Genomic DNA, 14879 nt, shown 5'->3' on the forward strand with positions numbered 1-14879 from the left:
ATGATATGTCACTTTCTATTTTCTGACCGTAATTGAAGGAGTGGGTAACACTTAAGCTCCGCGGACGCGGTACTGGGCCAAAAACAACCGCTCAGAGTTTAAATGACTAACGGCCTTGAAACCCTTTGGAATCATGTAGTAATGAAAAAACAAATCAATCTATTTTCTATTTGGGATTCTTCAAATAGCCACCCTTTGCCTTGATGACAGCTTTGCACACTCTTGGCATTCTCTCAACAAGCTTCACCTGGAATGCTTTTCCAACAGTCTTGAAGGAGTTCCCACATATGCTGAGCACTTGTTGGCTGCTTGTCCTTCACTCTGCGGTCCGACTCATCCCAAACTATCTCATTTGGGTTGAGGTCGGGGGATTGTAGAGGCCAGGTTATCTGATGCAGCACTCCATCACTCTCCTTCTTGGTAAAATAGCCCTTACACAGCCTGGAGGTGTGTTGGGTCATTGTCCTGTTGAAAAACAAATTATAGTCCCACTAAGCCCAAACCAGATGGGATGGCGTATCGCTGTAGAATGCTGTGGTAGCCTTGCTGGTTAAGTGTGCCTTGAATTCTAAGTAAATCACAGACAGTGTCACTAGCAAAGCACCCCCACACCATAACTGGAGTCCAAATTGGAGATTTTTTTGTTCCAACCGCCGTATCTTTGTGAGACGCGTGCGGGTGAACGGATGATCTCCGCATGTGGGGCGGCAGGTAGCTTAGTGGTTAAGAGCGTTGTACCAGTAACCGAAAGGTCGCTGGTTCTAATCCCCGAGCCGACTAGGTGAAAAATCTGCCGATGTGCCCTTGAGCAAGTCACTTAACCCTAATTGCTCCTGTAAGTCCCTCTGGATAAGAGCGTCTGCTAAATGACTAAAAATGTAAATGTATTTCCCACCGTAAATTATGAAGGAGGTGGTGGACAGATTTCCGCTGGTCTAATGTCCATTGCTCGTGTTTCTTGGCCCAAGCAAGTCTCTTCTTATTATTGGTGTCCTTTAGTAGTGGTTTCTTTGCAGCAATTCGACCATGAAGGCCTGATTCACACAGTCTCCTCTGAACAGTTGATGTTGAGATGTGTCTGTTACTTGAACTCTGTGAAGCATTTATTTGGCCTGCAATTTCTGAGGCTGGTAACTCTAATGAACTTATCCTCTGCAGCAGAGGTAACTCTGAGTCTTCCATTCCTGTGGCGGTCCTCATGAGAGCCAGTTTCATCATAACGCTTGATGGTTTTTGAGACTGCACTTGAAGAAACTTTCAAAGTTCTTGACTGACCTTCATGTCTTAAATAAATTATGTACTGTCATTTCTCTTTGCTTATTTGAGCAGTTCTTGCTATAATATGGACTTGGTCTTTTACCAAATAGGGCTATCTTCTGTATACCCCCCTACCTTGTCACAACACAACTGATTAGCTCAAACGCATTAATAAGGAAAGAAATTCCACAAATGGACTTTTTAAGAAGGCACACCTGTTAATTGAAATGCATTCCAGGTGACTACCTCATGAAGCTGGTTGAGAGAATGTGTAGATTGTGCAAAGCTGTCATCAAGGCAAAGGGTGGCTACTTTGAAGAATCTCAAATATTAAAATATTATTTGATTTGTTTAACACCTTTTTGGTTACTACATGATTCCATATGTGTTATTTCATAGTTTTAATATCATCACTATTATTCTACAATGTAGAAAATAGTACAACTAAAGAAAAACGGTTGGTGTTTCCAAACCTTTGACTGGTACTGTATGTTTTGGGCCAAGTAAGTCACGGTTAAGCTGCTACTGGTCTTGACCCGTTATGTGGATGAGTAGGATGATGAATGATGTGATCATGTGGATGAGTAGGACTGGATCTCATCCACATTGGATGTTGACAAGTCAGGTATAGTTGCTATATAGACTTGACTTAGGAAAAACCCTTTCATGAGAAGCATAGGGTCAACCACAAACGGGTGGATGTTTTTGTGCCGTTTTCTCAAGTTCCTTCCAGTCAGTTCTATCTGTTATTATGCTACACTAGACTGCACCCCCCCAAATTGGCAAACCTATTAATTGAAAACGTTGTTTTGAGGGGCCCACTTTGTCTAGTTGAAGAGGAAATGCTGATGCTCTGAAATGATCATGATTTGTCTAAGAGGTAATTTGACCTTCTATATTTATCTCCTGACTTCCAAGGGAACATATTTATTCAGTTGGTGCTCTATGAATCACCCCCACTGCTTTCTTCCATTGTACTCTGCCCTGCAGTCTTTCATTCTCTCTGACCCTGTATTGGGGGGAAGGAGAGTGTGCCAGGGTTTCTCTGGATCAAAAAGGGTCTTAGGGGTTGGACGTGGCAGGGAGTGCGGTCGGCCCGTCGTTACGGCTGAATTTTCAAGAATTTGAGGCCCCCCCCCCTGCCAATCTTGGCCGTGTAGAGATTGGCTTTAAAATGCTACAATTTCCTGCAATTCTAAAAAAATTTCCATGGAGCCAAGATGATACATTTTTGCAGTTTTAAAGCTAATTTCCTGCAATTCTACACATTTTGTCATGCATCTGAGAGAAAATGTTGCAGTTGATTTAAAAAAAGAAAATGTGATTCTACATTCTGGAGCTGAGAATTTGTTTTTGTAGTTTTTAAAGGCCACCCAAGGAATTCAATGGCAGGAAAATCCCTGTTTTGTCAGCTCGGTATAAAGGGTTGCCTAGAGACATGCGGCCTTGTGCGTCATCACCCCATTCTTTTTTACTCTTGTTAAATCTCATTACTCCTAGTAGCAACAGAGTGGGTTCTCCTCTCTGGAAGGTTAATGGAGAGGTTTAACCCTGTCAAGATGCTCGGCTCCTCATTTCTCAATGGCTTGTTTTGCCATGAATGTTTTAAAAGCCTGTTGATATCGATGCCTATTGAATGAGACGATGTGGTGTAGGGAGGAGAGGGAGATCACACCCGCTATCCTCCTCCTATTCTAAATATGAATACGGAGTACCTGTATCCCAATTTGCCCAGGCTAAAAATACAGATATTTTATTTTTTACGTTGCTGATTGCCCACTCCGCTGTCTACATTAGCTGCTCCGCTGCCACTCCCCCCTCTTTGATCACCTTTGTCCGGTCGCTGGTGTAGCACACAAACTTCATGTTGTACACACAACTGTTTTAACTGTTGCGTTCCATGCATCAGTAAGCATAAGCCTGATTTCATGTTTTTCCGGAGGAGTAGGCTACGTGTTTTACACAAAATACATTACTTTGTCACCGTTGCCAACATAAGCCCGGCACAAACAGGCAGTCTAGTGATTTTTATGTTCTTAGCTGCTGAGTTACATGCAGCTATTTACTCTCAATTACCCCAGTACATCAACTCGGTACTGGTACCCCGTGTATATAGCCAAGTTATCATAGACTCAGTACTGGTACCCCCTGTATATAGCCAAGTTATCATAGACTCAGTACTGGTACCCCCTGTGTATATAGCCAAGTTATCATAGCCTCAATACTGGTACCCTGTGTATATAGCCAAGTTATCATAGCCTCAATACTGGTACCCTGTGTATATAGCCAAGTTATCATAGCCTCAGTACTGGTACCCTGTGTATATAGCCAAGTTATCATGGACTCAGTACTGGTACCCCTTGTATATAGCCAAGTTATCGTTACTCATTGTGTATTTATTATAACTTTTATTATTACATGTTTTACTGTTCTATTATTTCTGTATTTTCTTCTTCTCTGTATTGTTGGGAAGGGTCCTTAAGGAAGCATTTCACAGTTAGTCCACCCCTGTTTACAAAGCAGGTGACAAATACATTTTTTTTATTTGAACAGACAGACAGATGGTTGTAGCCTTCATCAGTTTTGGAACGTTTGTTCAAATCGCCACAGGGTTTTTATTTCAGCTGTTCAGAAATGAGACAGAGACATGGGCTACATCATGGTTCAGAAGAGGGTGAGTAAAAAGCTAAATGTGAAGGGAGGGGGTAGTATGAGCAGCAGCTGAAATCTGTATCTAAAATATTACTGCTTTTAAGAGAGAAAGGTTTCCAAAGGCCCGCCGGGGCATGGGTTTCCAAAGGCCCGCCGGGGCATGGGTTTCCAAAGGCCCGCCGGGGCATGGGTTTCCAAAGGCGCCGGGCATGGGTTTCAAAGGCCCGCCGGGGCATGGGTTTCCAAAGGCCCGCCGGGGCATGGGTTTCCAAAGGCCCGCCGGGGCATGGGTTTCCAAAGGCCCGCCGGGGCATGGGTTTCCAAAGGCCCGCCGGGGCATGGGTTTCCAAAGGCCCGCCGGGGCATGGGTTTCCAAAGGCCCGCTTGGGGCATGGGTTTCCAAAGGCCCGCCGGGGCATGGGTTTCCAAAGGCCCGCCGGGGCATGGGTTTCCAAAGGGCCGCCGGGGCATGGGTTTCCAAAGGGCCGCCGGGGCATGGGTTTCCAAAGGCCCGCCGGGGCATGGGCGAAAACTCTGTATCCATAGCCACTGTAAATAACGTGCCTGTTGTGTTCCCCCCCCAGTCTTCTCCCATCACGTAGCTATCGCAGTAGGATGCCTCCAGATAGGTACAGTGCATTCGGAAAGTATTCAGACCCCTTGACTTTATCTACATTTTCTTACGTTACAGGCTTATTCTAAAATTGATTACATAGTTTTTTATTTCATTAATCTACACACAATACCCTATAATGACAAAGCAAAAACAGGTTTTTAGAATTTCTTGTTAATTTAGAAAAAAATGAAACTCTGTAAATGTAAAATCACATTTACATAAGTATTCAGACCTTTATTGAAGCACCTTTGGCAGCGATTACAGCCTCGAGTCTTCTTGGGTATGACGCTACAAGCTTGGCACACCGGTATTTGGGGAGTTTCTCCCATTCTTCTCTGCAGATCCTCTCAAGCTCTGTCAGGTTGGATGGGGAGCATCGCTGCACAGCTATTTTCAGGTCTCTCCAGAGATGTTCGATCGGGTTCAAGTCCGGGCTCTGGCTGGGCCACTCAAGGACATTCAGAGACTTGTCCCGATGCCACTCCTGCGTTGTCTTGGCTGTGTGCTTAGGGCCGTTGTCCTGTTGGAAGGTGAACCTTCACCCCAGTCTGAGGTCCTTAGCGCTCTGGAGCAGGTTTTCATCAAGGATCTCTCTGTACTTTGCTCCGTTCATCTTTCCCTCGATCCTGACTAGTCTCCCAGTCCCTGCCGCTGAAAAACATCCCCACAGCATGATGCTGCCACCACCATGCTTCACTGTAGGGATGGTGCTGGAACTATAGCTAGTCTCTCTCTCTCTGCTGCTGGAACTATAGCTAGTCTCTCTCTCTCTCTCTGCTGCTGGAACTATAGCTAGACTCTCTCTCTCTCTCTGCTGCTGGAACAATAGCTAGTCTCTCTCTCTCTCTCTGCTGCTGGAACTATAGCTAGTCTCTCTCTCTCTCTGCTGCTGGAACAATAGCTAGTCTCTCTCTCTCTCTGCTGCTGGAACTATAGCTAGACTCTCTCTCTCTCTCTGCTGCTGGAACAATAGCTAGTCTCTCTCTCTCTCTGCTGCTGGAACTATAGCTAGTCTCTCTCTCTCTGCTGCTGGAACAATAGCTAGTCTCTCTCTCTCTCTGCTGCTGGAACAATAGCTAGTCTCTCTCTCTCTCTCTGCTGCTGGAACTATAGCTAGTCTCTCTCTGCTGCTGGAACTATAGCTAGTCTCTCTCTCTCTCTCTCTCTCTCTCTCTCTCTCTCTCTCTCTCTCTCTCTCTCTCTCTCTCTCTCTCTCTCTCTCTCTCTCTCTCTCTCTCTCTCTCTCTCTCTCTCTCTCTCTCTCTCTCTCTCTCTCTCTCTCTCTCTCTCTCTCTCTCTCTCTCTCTCTCTCTCTCTCTCTCTTCTCTCTCTCTCTCTCTCTCTCTCTCTCTCTCTCTCTCTGTCTCTGTCTCTGTCTCTGTCTCTCTCTCTCTCTCTGTGTTCTCTCTCTCTCTCTCTGTGTCTCTCTCTCTCTCTCTCTGTGTCTGTCTCTCTGTCTCTCTGTGTCTCTCTCTCTCTCTCTCTGTGTCTCTCTCTCTCTGTCTCTGTCTCTCTCTCTCTCTCTCTCTGTCTCTCTGTGTCTCTCTCTCTGTCTCTCTGTGTCTCTCTCTCTCTCTCTCTGTGTCTGTCTCTCTGTCTCTCTGTGTCTCTCTCTCTCTCTCTCTGTGTCTCTCTCTCTCTCTCTCTGTGTCTCTCTCTCTCTCTCTCTGTGTCTCTCTCTCTCTCTGTGTCTCTCTCTCTCTCTCTGTGTCTCTCTCTCTCTCTCTCTCTCTCTGTGTCTCTCTCTCTCTCTCTCTGTGTCTCTCTCTGTGTCTCTCTCTCTCTCTCTCTGTGTCTCTCTCTCTCTCTCTCTGTGTCTCTCTCTCTCTCTGTGTCTCTCTCTCTCTCTGTGTCTCTCTGTGTCGCTCTCTCGCTCTCTCTGTCGCTCTCTCGCTCTCTCTCTGCTGCTGGAACTATAGCTAGTCTCTCTACATAAGAAATATCAGTTTGGAACATTTGGAAATGATACTGAACGAAAATATAAATGCAACATTTGAAGTGTTGGTCCCATGATTTAGTAAAAGATTCCAGAAATGTTCCATGTGCACAAAATTGTTTACATCCCTGTTAGTGAGCGTTTCACCTTTTGCGTAGATAATCCATCCACCTGACAGGTGTGGCATATCAAGAAGCATGATCATTACACAGGTGCACCTTGTGCTTGGGACAATAAAAGGCCACTCTAAAATGTGCAGTTTTGTCACACAACACAATTCCACAGATGTCTCAAGTTGAGAAACATGCAATTGGCATGCTGACTGCAGGAATGTCAACCAGAGCTGTTGCCAGAGAATTTAATGTTAATTTCTCTACCTTAAGCCGCCTCCAAAGTTGTTTTAGAGAATTTGGCAGTACGTCCAATTGGCCTCACAATCGCAAACCACGTGTAACCACGCCAGCCCAGGACCTCCACATCCGGCTTCTTCACCTGCGGGATCGTCTGAGACCAGCCACCCGAACAGCTGATGAAACGGAGGACTATTTCTGTCTGTAATAAAGCCCTTTTGTATGGAAAAACTCATTCTAATTGGCTGGGCCTTGCTCCCCAGTGGGTGGGCCAGTCGCCCAAGTGGGTGGGCCCATGGCTTCGCCCCTGCTCAGTCATGTGATATTCATAGATTAGGGCCTAATTAATTTATTTCAATTTAATGATTTCCTTATATGAATTGTAACTCAGTAAAATCTTTGAAATTGTTGCATGTTGTGTTTTTTTATATTTTATATTATTTGAGGTGGGCTTATTTGGAACACCCATGGGCTTATTTGGAACACCCATGGGCTTATTTGGAACACCCATGGGCTTATTTGGAACACCCATGGGCTTATTTGGAACACCCAGGGGCTTATTTGGAACACCCAGGGGCTTATTTGGAACACCCAGGGGCTTATTTGGAACACCCAGGGGCTTATTTGGAACACCCAGGGGCTTATTTGGAACACCCAGGGGCTTATTTGGAACACCCATGGGCTTAAAGGTTATATTCTTTACCCATTAAGCCCAGTCTGGACTTTTCATATCTTATCAAATATTTTTGTCTTACAAAAAAAAGGTAAGTAAAGTCATAACGTCACAGATTAATCTTTCATTATATCTCCACTTTTCTTACAGAAATTAAGGCAGAATACGGTGTGTTAGAACTTAGACTTTAGTGGGCTTTAATAGGGACACTTACCCTATTTGCCTTGGCAAGTAAAGACATTTGATACAATTTTGAAAATAAGTGAAATTGCGTTTTAGTTTTTGAATTTGCAAATGCCTAGTGCTTTGTGAGAGGATTCCATGACCTACAGTATGTGTGAAGATAATGTCTTGGGGATAATTTTTAAGTCAAGAAGAAGAGGATGCACAAGGTGCGTCTCTCTCTTCAGAATGCGCCCTCTCCCACCAATTCGTGCACATCCATTGTTTCAGAACTTCATTGTGTGAATTGTTTGCCCCTTTTTTGATTGTTAGTTGATCAATTCCCTGTTAAATGCAATGCCTTCAGAAACGATTCACACCTGTTGACTTTTTCCACATTTTGTTGTTACAGCCTGAATTTAAATGGTTTAAATTGAGATTTGTCACTGGCCTACACACTACCCCATAAAGTGGAATTATGCTTTTAAATTAAAATGAAAAGCTGAATTGTCTTGAGTCATGTATTCAACCTCTTTTGTTATGGCAAGCCGAAATATGTTCAAGAGTAAATATTTGCTTAAAGTCACAAGTTGCATGGACTCACTCTGTGTGAATAATGAATGAATGAATGACTGCCTCATCTCAGTACCCCACACATGCTATTATATCTCTAAGGTCCCTCAGTCGAGCAGTGAATTTCAAACACGGATTCAACCACAAAAGACCAAGGAGGCTTTCCAATGCCTCGCAACGAAGGGCAAATACAAAAGCAGACATTAAATATCCCTTTGTGCTTAGTGAAGTTATTAATTACTCTTTACATGGTGTATCAATACACACAGTCACTACAAAGATACAGGCATCCTTCCTAACTAATTTGCCGGAGAGGAAGGAAACCACACGGATTTCACCTTGAGGCAAATGGTGACTTTAAAACAGTTACAGTTTAATGGCTGTGATAGGAAAAAAACTGAGGCTGAATCAACAACATTGCAGTTACTCCACAATACTAACCTAATGGACAGAGTGAAAAGGAGGCCTGTACAGAATAAAAATATTCCAAAACATGGATCCTGTTTGCAACAAGGCATTAAATAGTAATGTGGCAAAGCAATTTACTTTATGTCCTGAATACAAGGTGTTATGTTTGGGGCAAGTTCAATACAACATTACTGAGTACCGCTCTCCATATTTTCAAACAATTTGAAAGAGCTTGAAGAATTTAGAAAATAATAATTGGAAAATATTGTACAAGCCAGGTGTGCAAAGCTCTTAGACTTAGCCAGAAAGACTCACAGCTATAAACGCTGGCAAAGGTGATACTAACATGTATTGGCTCAGGGGGTTGAATACTTACAGTACCAGTCAAAGGTTGTAACACACCTACTCATTCCAGGGTTTTCTACATTGTAGAATAATAGTGAAGACATCAAAGCTATGAAATAACACATGGAATCATTTAGTAATCAAAAAAGTGTTAAACAAATCAAAATATATATATATATATTTTTTTATTCTTCCAAGTGGCCACTCTTTGCCTTGATGACAGCTTTGCACACTCTTGGCATTCATGGAAAATAGTAAAAAATAAAGAAAAACGCTGGAATGAGTAGGTGTGGCCAAACTTTTGACTGGTACTGTATGTAAATTAGATTTCTGTCTTTCATTTTCAATACATTTCCCTGAATTTCTAAAAACATGTTTTCACTGTCATTATGGGGTATTGTGTGTGTGTGTGTGTGTGTGTGTGTGTGTAGGGGGGTGAGATTTTGATTTAATACATTTTGAATTCAGGCTGTAAAATGATGGTACTTAGCACTGGGAGTCAGGGATATCTCTCACGGTGCGAGTTCTACAGTATCTGACAAACAAACTCCTACACTCTCTCTCTCTGTGTGGGTTACTGGTGTATAGTTCAGGGGGTGATGTGCGAACCGTTGTGCTCTGAAGAGGTGTCTGCCCGGTAGACAAGTCATGCCAGCAGTGTAGTCAGTGCCTGGGAATGTCAGCCTCAGCCTGCCTCTGTTATTCTATCTGCGTCTCAAATGGCATCCTATTCCCTTTTACGCTACCCTTTGACAATGCGCTCTGGTGAAAAGTAGTGCACTATATAGGGAATAGGGTGCGGTTTTGAGACGCACGCTGTCATTGGACAGGAATTCAGCAGCGCTGCTGGTGGTGGGGCTGGCCTGTCAGTTAGGACTATGTCACGCTGGTCTGCCGAGCGTGGACAGACTGATAATGCTGCCATTGACTGGGCCTTAGCCCTCCCCCTCTCTTCCCCTCTCTCTTCACCGTGCGTGCCATGCATATAAAATGTATTTTACACCCAGCTGTGGCTTACCAGCTGTTTAAATGGGGAGAAGGAGGCAGATATAATTGTTTGGGTTGGAGGGAGGGGGTGGGCTATGCCATGTCATGTATGTTACCGGCTGGTGTTTTTGAACGCGCGTTAGCTACTTTTTTTTTTAGCTTTTAGAAGGGTTTGGTCGGGGGATTCCATCTTTGTTTGCTAGAATGTTCTTTAATCATTCACAACATCTCAGCTCTCGTCTCACAACAATCTACTCTTCATTCATACCTTCTGACTGACTGCTTCGCAACATCACAGCTGGAATGATAATGGCCAGCTCTCTCATTCCCAACATTTCTGTGTCTCGCTCTCTCTTTGTCTTGCTCTCTGTGTCTCGCTCTCTCTCTCTGTGTCTCGCTCTCTCTCTCTGTGTCTCGTTCTCTCTCTCTGTGTCTCGCTCTCTCTCTCTGTGTCTCGCTCTCTCTCTCTGTGTCTCGCTCTCTCTCTCTGTGTCTCGCTCTCTCTCTCTGTGTCTCGCTCTCTCTCTGTGTCTCGCTCTCTGTGTCTCGCTCTCTCTCTCTCTCTGTGTCTCTCTCTCTTTGTCTCGCTCTCTCTCTCTGTGTCTCGCTCTCTCTGTGTGTCTCGCTCTCTCTCTGTCTCGCTCTCTCTGTGTGTCTCGCTCGCTCTCTCTGTGTGTCTCGCTCGCTCTCTCTGTGTGTCTCGCTCGCTCTCTCTGTGTGTCTCGCTCGCTCTCTCTCTGTGTGTCTCGCTCGCTCTCTCTGTGTGTCTCGCTCGCTTCTCTGTGTGTCTCGCTCGCTCTCTCTGTGTGTCTCGCTCGCTCTCTCTGTGTCTCGCTCGCTCTCTCTCTGTGTCTCGCTCGCTCTCTCTCTGTGTCTCGCTCGCTCTCTCTCTGTGTCTCGCTCGCTCTCTCTCTGTGTCTCGCTCGCTCTCTCTCTGTGTCTCGCTCGCTCTCTCTCTGTGTCTCGCTCGCTCTCTCTCTTGTGTCTCGCTTTCGCTCTCTCTGTGTCTCGCTCGCTCTCTCTCTGTGTCTCGCTTCGCTCTCTCTCTGTGTCTCGCTCGCTCTCTCTCTGTGTCTCGCTGCTCTCTCTGTGTCTCGCTCGCTCTCTCTCTGTGTCTCGCTCGCTCTGTGTCTCGCTCGCTCTCTCTCTGTGTCTCTCTCTCTCTCTCTCTCTCTCTCTCTGTGTCTCGCTCTCTCTCTCTCTCTCTCTCTCTATCTCTCTGTGTCTCGCTCTCTCTCTCTCTCTCTCTCTCTGTGTCTCGCTCGCTCTCTCTCTCTCTCTCTCTCTCTGTGTCTCGCTCGCTCTCTCTCTCTCTCTCTCTCTGTGTCTCGCTCGCTCTCTCTCTCTCTCTGTGTCTCGCTCGCTCTCTCTCTCGCTCTGTGTCTCGCTCGCTCTCTCTCTCTCTCTCTCTCTCTCTCGCTCTCTCTCTCGCTCTGTCTCGCTCGCTCTCTCTCTCTCTCTCTCTCTCTGTGTCTCTCTCTCTGTGTCTCGCTCTCTCTCTCTCTCTCTCTGTGTCTCGCTCTCTCTCTCTGTCTCGCTCGCTCTCTCTCTCTGTGTCTCGCTCGCTCTCTCTCTCTGTGTCTCGCTCGCTCTCTCTCTCTGTCTCGCTCGCTCTCTCTCTGTGTCTCGCTCGCTCTCTCTCTCTGTCTCGCTCGCTCTCTCTCTGTGTCGCTCTCGCTCTCTCTCGCGCTCTCTGTGTCTCGCTCTCTCTCTCGCTCTCTGTGTCTCGCTCTCTCTCTGTGTCTCGAGCTCGCTCCGTTTCCCCCTCTCTCGCTCCGTTTCCCCCTCTCTCGCTCCGTTTCCCCCTCTCTCGCTCCGTTTCCCCCTCTCTCGCTCCGTTTCCCCCTCTCTCGCTCCGTTTCCCCCTCTCTCGCTCCGTTTCCCCCTCTCTCGCTCTGTTTCCCCCTCTCTCGCTCTGTTTCCCCCTCTCTCGCTCTGTTTCCCCCTCTCTCGCTCTGTTTCCCCCTCTCTCTCGCTCTGTTTCCCCCTCTCTCTAGCTCTGTTTCCCCTCTCTCGCTCTGTTTCCCCCTCTCTCGCTCTGTTTCCTCTCTCGCTCTGTTCCCCTCTCTCGCTCTGTTTCCCCCTCTCTCGCTCTGTTTCCCCCTCTCTCGCTCTGTTTCCCCCTCTCTCGCTCTGTTTCCCCCTCTCTCGCTCTGTTTCCCCCTCTCTCGCTCTGTTTCCCCCTCTCTCGCTCTGTTTCCCCCTCTGTGTGTGTCTCTCTCTACCTGTTTCTCTCTCTCCTCCTGCTGCTGTCTGTGGCTTATTGTGGGATACACATTGTAATAATTTCATTTAGTGAGCTGGCCTTTTCAGGCGGGTAGCACGGTTAAGATGACCGTTGTTGTGGTGTGGTGGAGAGACAGAGGGACGAGAGTATAATCCATGATCTATGATCACCATCTCCTCAAAATAGCCTTATTGATCTGATCCACTAGGTGGATTAAAGGTGGAGAGACTGGGGACAAGGGCTGACTCCAATTAGTCAACTGGCTGTTGGTCTACAGATAACAAAATCATTGTCGAGCAGTAGCATATATATTTATTTTTATGGCACCCGTCTTATTCGCGCCCTTCTTATTGCGGAGGCTGATACTAATCCATTGCCGAGGCCAACTGTCCAAGAAGAATAACGTCTCTCTCCAGAATGCGCCCTCTCCTGCCAATTTGTGCACATTCATTGTTTCATAACTTAATTGTGTGAATTGTTTGCGTTCGATTGTTGGTGTGTATCAATTCCCCATTCCACATATCACCAGTTTACTGTTAATTCCTATCATCTACAGTGTTTGTTTTGGTTACGGTCATTTCTGTTAATGCATTAAATATATTATTCCAGTCTTTTACCGTTCTCATTGTCGGAGTGGACACGTTGTTTGCAGAGCGCAGAACCTTTTTCATCAGCAGGGACTTGGAAACTGGTCAGAATTGAAGGAATGATGGAATGCGCTAAATACAGGGAAATTCTTGAGGGAAACCTGTTTCAGTGTTCCAGAGATTTGAGACTGGGACAGAGGTTAACCTTCCAGCAGGACAATGACCCTAAGCATACTGCTAAAGCAACACTTGAGTGGTTTAAGGGGAAACATTTAAATGTCTTGGAATGGCCAAGTCAAAGCCCAGACCTCAATCCAATTGAGAATCTATGGTATGACTTAAAGATTGCTGTACACCAGCGGAACCCATCCAACTTGAAGGAGCTGGAGCAGTTTTGCCTTGAAGAATGGGCAAAAATCCAAGTGGATAGATGTGTCAAGCTTATAGAGACATACCCCAAGATACTTGCAGCTGTAATTGCTGCAAAAGGTGGCTCTACAAAGTATTGACTTTGGGGGGGTGAATAGTTATGCACGGTCATGTTTTCTTTTCTTTTTGTCATTTCTTGTTTGTTTCACAATAACAAATATTTTACATCTTTCGCAAGCCGCTGTATAACAAGACAAAGCACCACTAAGAGTTGACACAATACCTCTTGTCTAAGTTATGGCCCAGCAGCACAAACAAGCCAAAGACACACACTACTTTATTTATTATACCAGATGATGTAATACACTACTTTATTTATTATACTAGATGATGTAACACACTACTTTATTTATTATACCAGATGATGTAACACACTACTTTATTTATTATACTAGATGATGTAACACACTACTTTATTTATTATACCAGATGACGTAACACAACTTTTATTGTTACACTACAATAATTTCACAAACTGGTATTTTCCCACATTGGTTTAGCTTGACCATTTTTAACTTTAAGATGTCATTTAGTCTCTCCACTAACAAGCAGTGTGTTTGATGGTGTGGAAAGCAGTGTTTTCTGTCACGAAGGGCATAGTAGGCCAGGCTAATTCAGCTGTAACACACAGGACATGCCTGGCACATTAAGCAAACTGAGTGTCTGCTTGGCTGGTCTATAGAATAGTGTGAAGCTAGGAAGCTCATTTGTGTTCCCAGTTGACTGTGTTTTTGTTAGTGGTAGGACATAACATGGTGCTGGATGATTCAGACAGCCATCCTTTGTCATGGATTTGACCTCCTTTTTTTAACTGGTTGTGTGTGTGGGTCGCTGGCAGAATCTGTGTTAAGTCGCTCGCTGTGCTTCTGTTTGAGGTCACTGCCTGTGTGCATTAGGCCTAGGGTCACTGCCTGTGTGTGTGTTAGTTTGGACTTACCCTGCGTTTCTCTCCTCCCCTCTCAGGCCCTTCTCATCTCTCTTCTCCCCCCTCTCTCCTGTTCTCTCCTCCCCTCTCAGGCCCTTCTCATCTCTCTTCTCCCCCCCCTCTCTCCTGTTCTCTCCTCCCCTCTCAGGCCCTTCTCATCTCTCTTCTCCCCCCCCTCTCTCCTGTTCTCTCCTCCCCTCTCAGGCCCCTCCTCATCTCTCTTCTCCCCCCCTCTCTCCTGTTCTCTCCTCCCCTCTCAGGCCCTTCTCATCTCTCTTCTCCCCCCTCTCTCCTGTTCTACTCTCCTCATCTCAACTATTATAATGCAATTAACTCTTAGCCTGCATCCCAACCAGCCTCTGCTCTGCTCTGAGGCCTTGGCTGTTATCAGGCCCTGCAGTACAGCAGTGGGCTATAGTGGATGCGCCCCAAATGACACCCTACGCCCTATATTGTGTACTACTTTTGGCCACGGCACATTAGTAATGCACTATATAGGAAGTAGGGTGCCATCTGGGACTCACTCAGAGGGCTAGGGGAGGGGAGTGGAATTTGATGATTAAAAAAATAAGTTGATGTTTCTCAATGTACTTCAATGTACACCACGAGCTGCAAAAAACACTCAATTTCTTAATTCAAAGACTCAATCATGGACACTCTTACTGACAGTTGTGGCTGCTTCGCCTGATGTAGTGTTGTCTCTACCTTCTTGCCCTTTGTGCTGTTGTCTGTTGCCCAATAATGTTTTGTAC

The 14879-nt window shown here is 45.6% G+C and overlaps 1 protein-coding gene across 2 annotated transcripts in view; it reads left to right on the top strand.

Annotated features, from left to right (window-relative positions):
- Positions 1-14879, top strand: part of LOC121538402 (catenin alpha-1) — a 245773-nt gene that overhangs the window by 6925 nt on the left and 223969 nt on the right. The window lies entirely within an intron of this gene.

The sequence above is a fragment of the Coregonus clupeaformis genome, unplaced genomic scaffold, assembly GCF_020615455.1.
Source record: "Coregonus clupeaformis isolate EN_2021a unplaced genomic scaffold, ASM2061545v1 scaf0004, whole genome shotgun sequence".
NCBI lineage: Eukaryota > Metazoa > Chordata > Actinopteri > Salmoniformes > Salmonidae > Coregonus > Coregonus clupeaformis.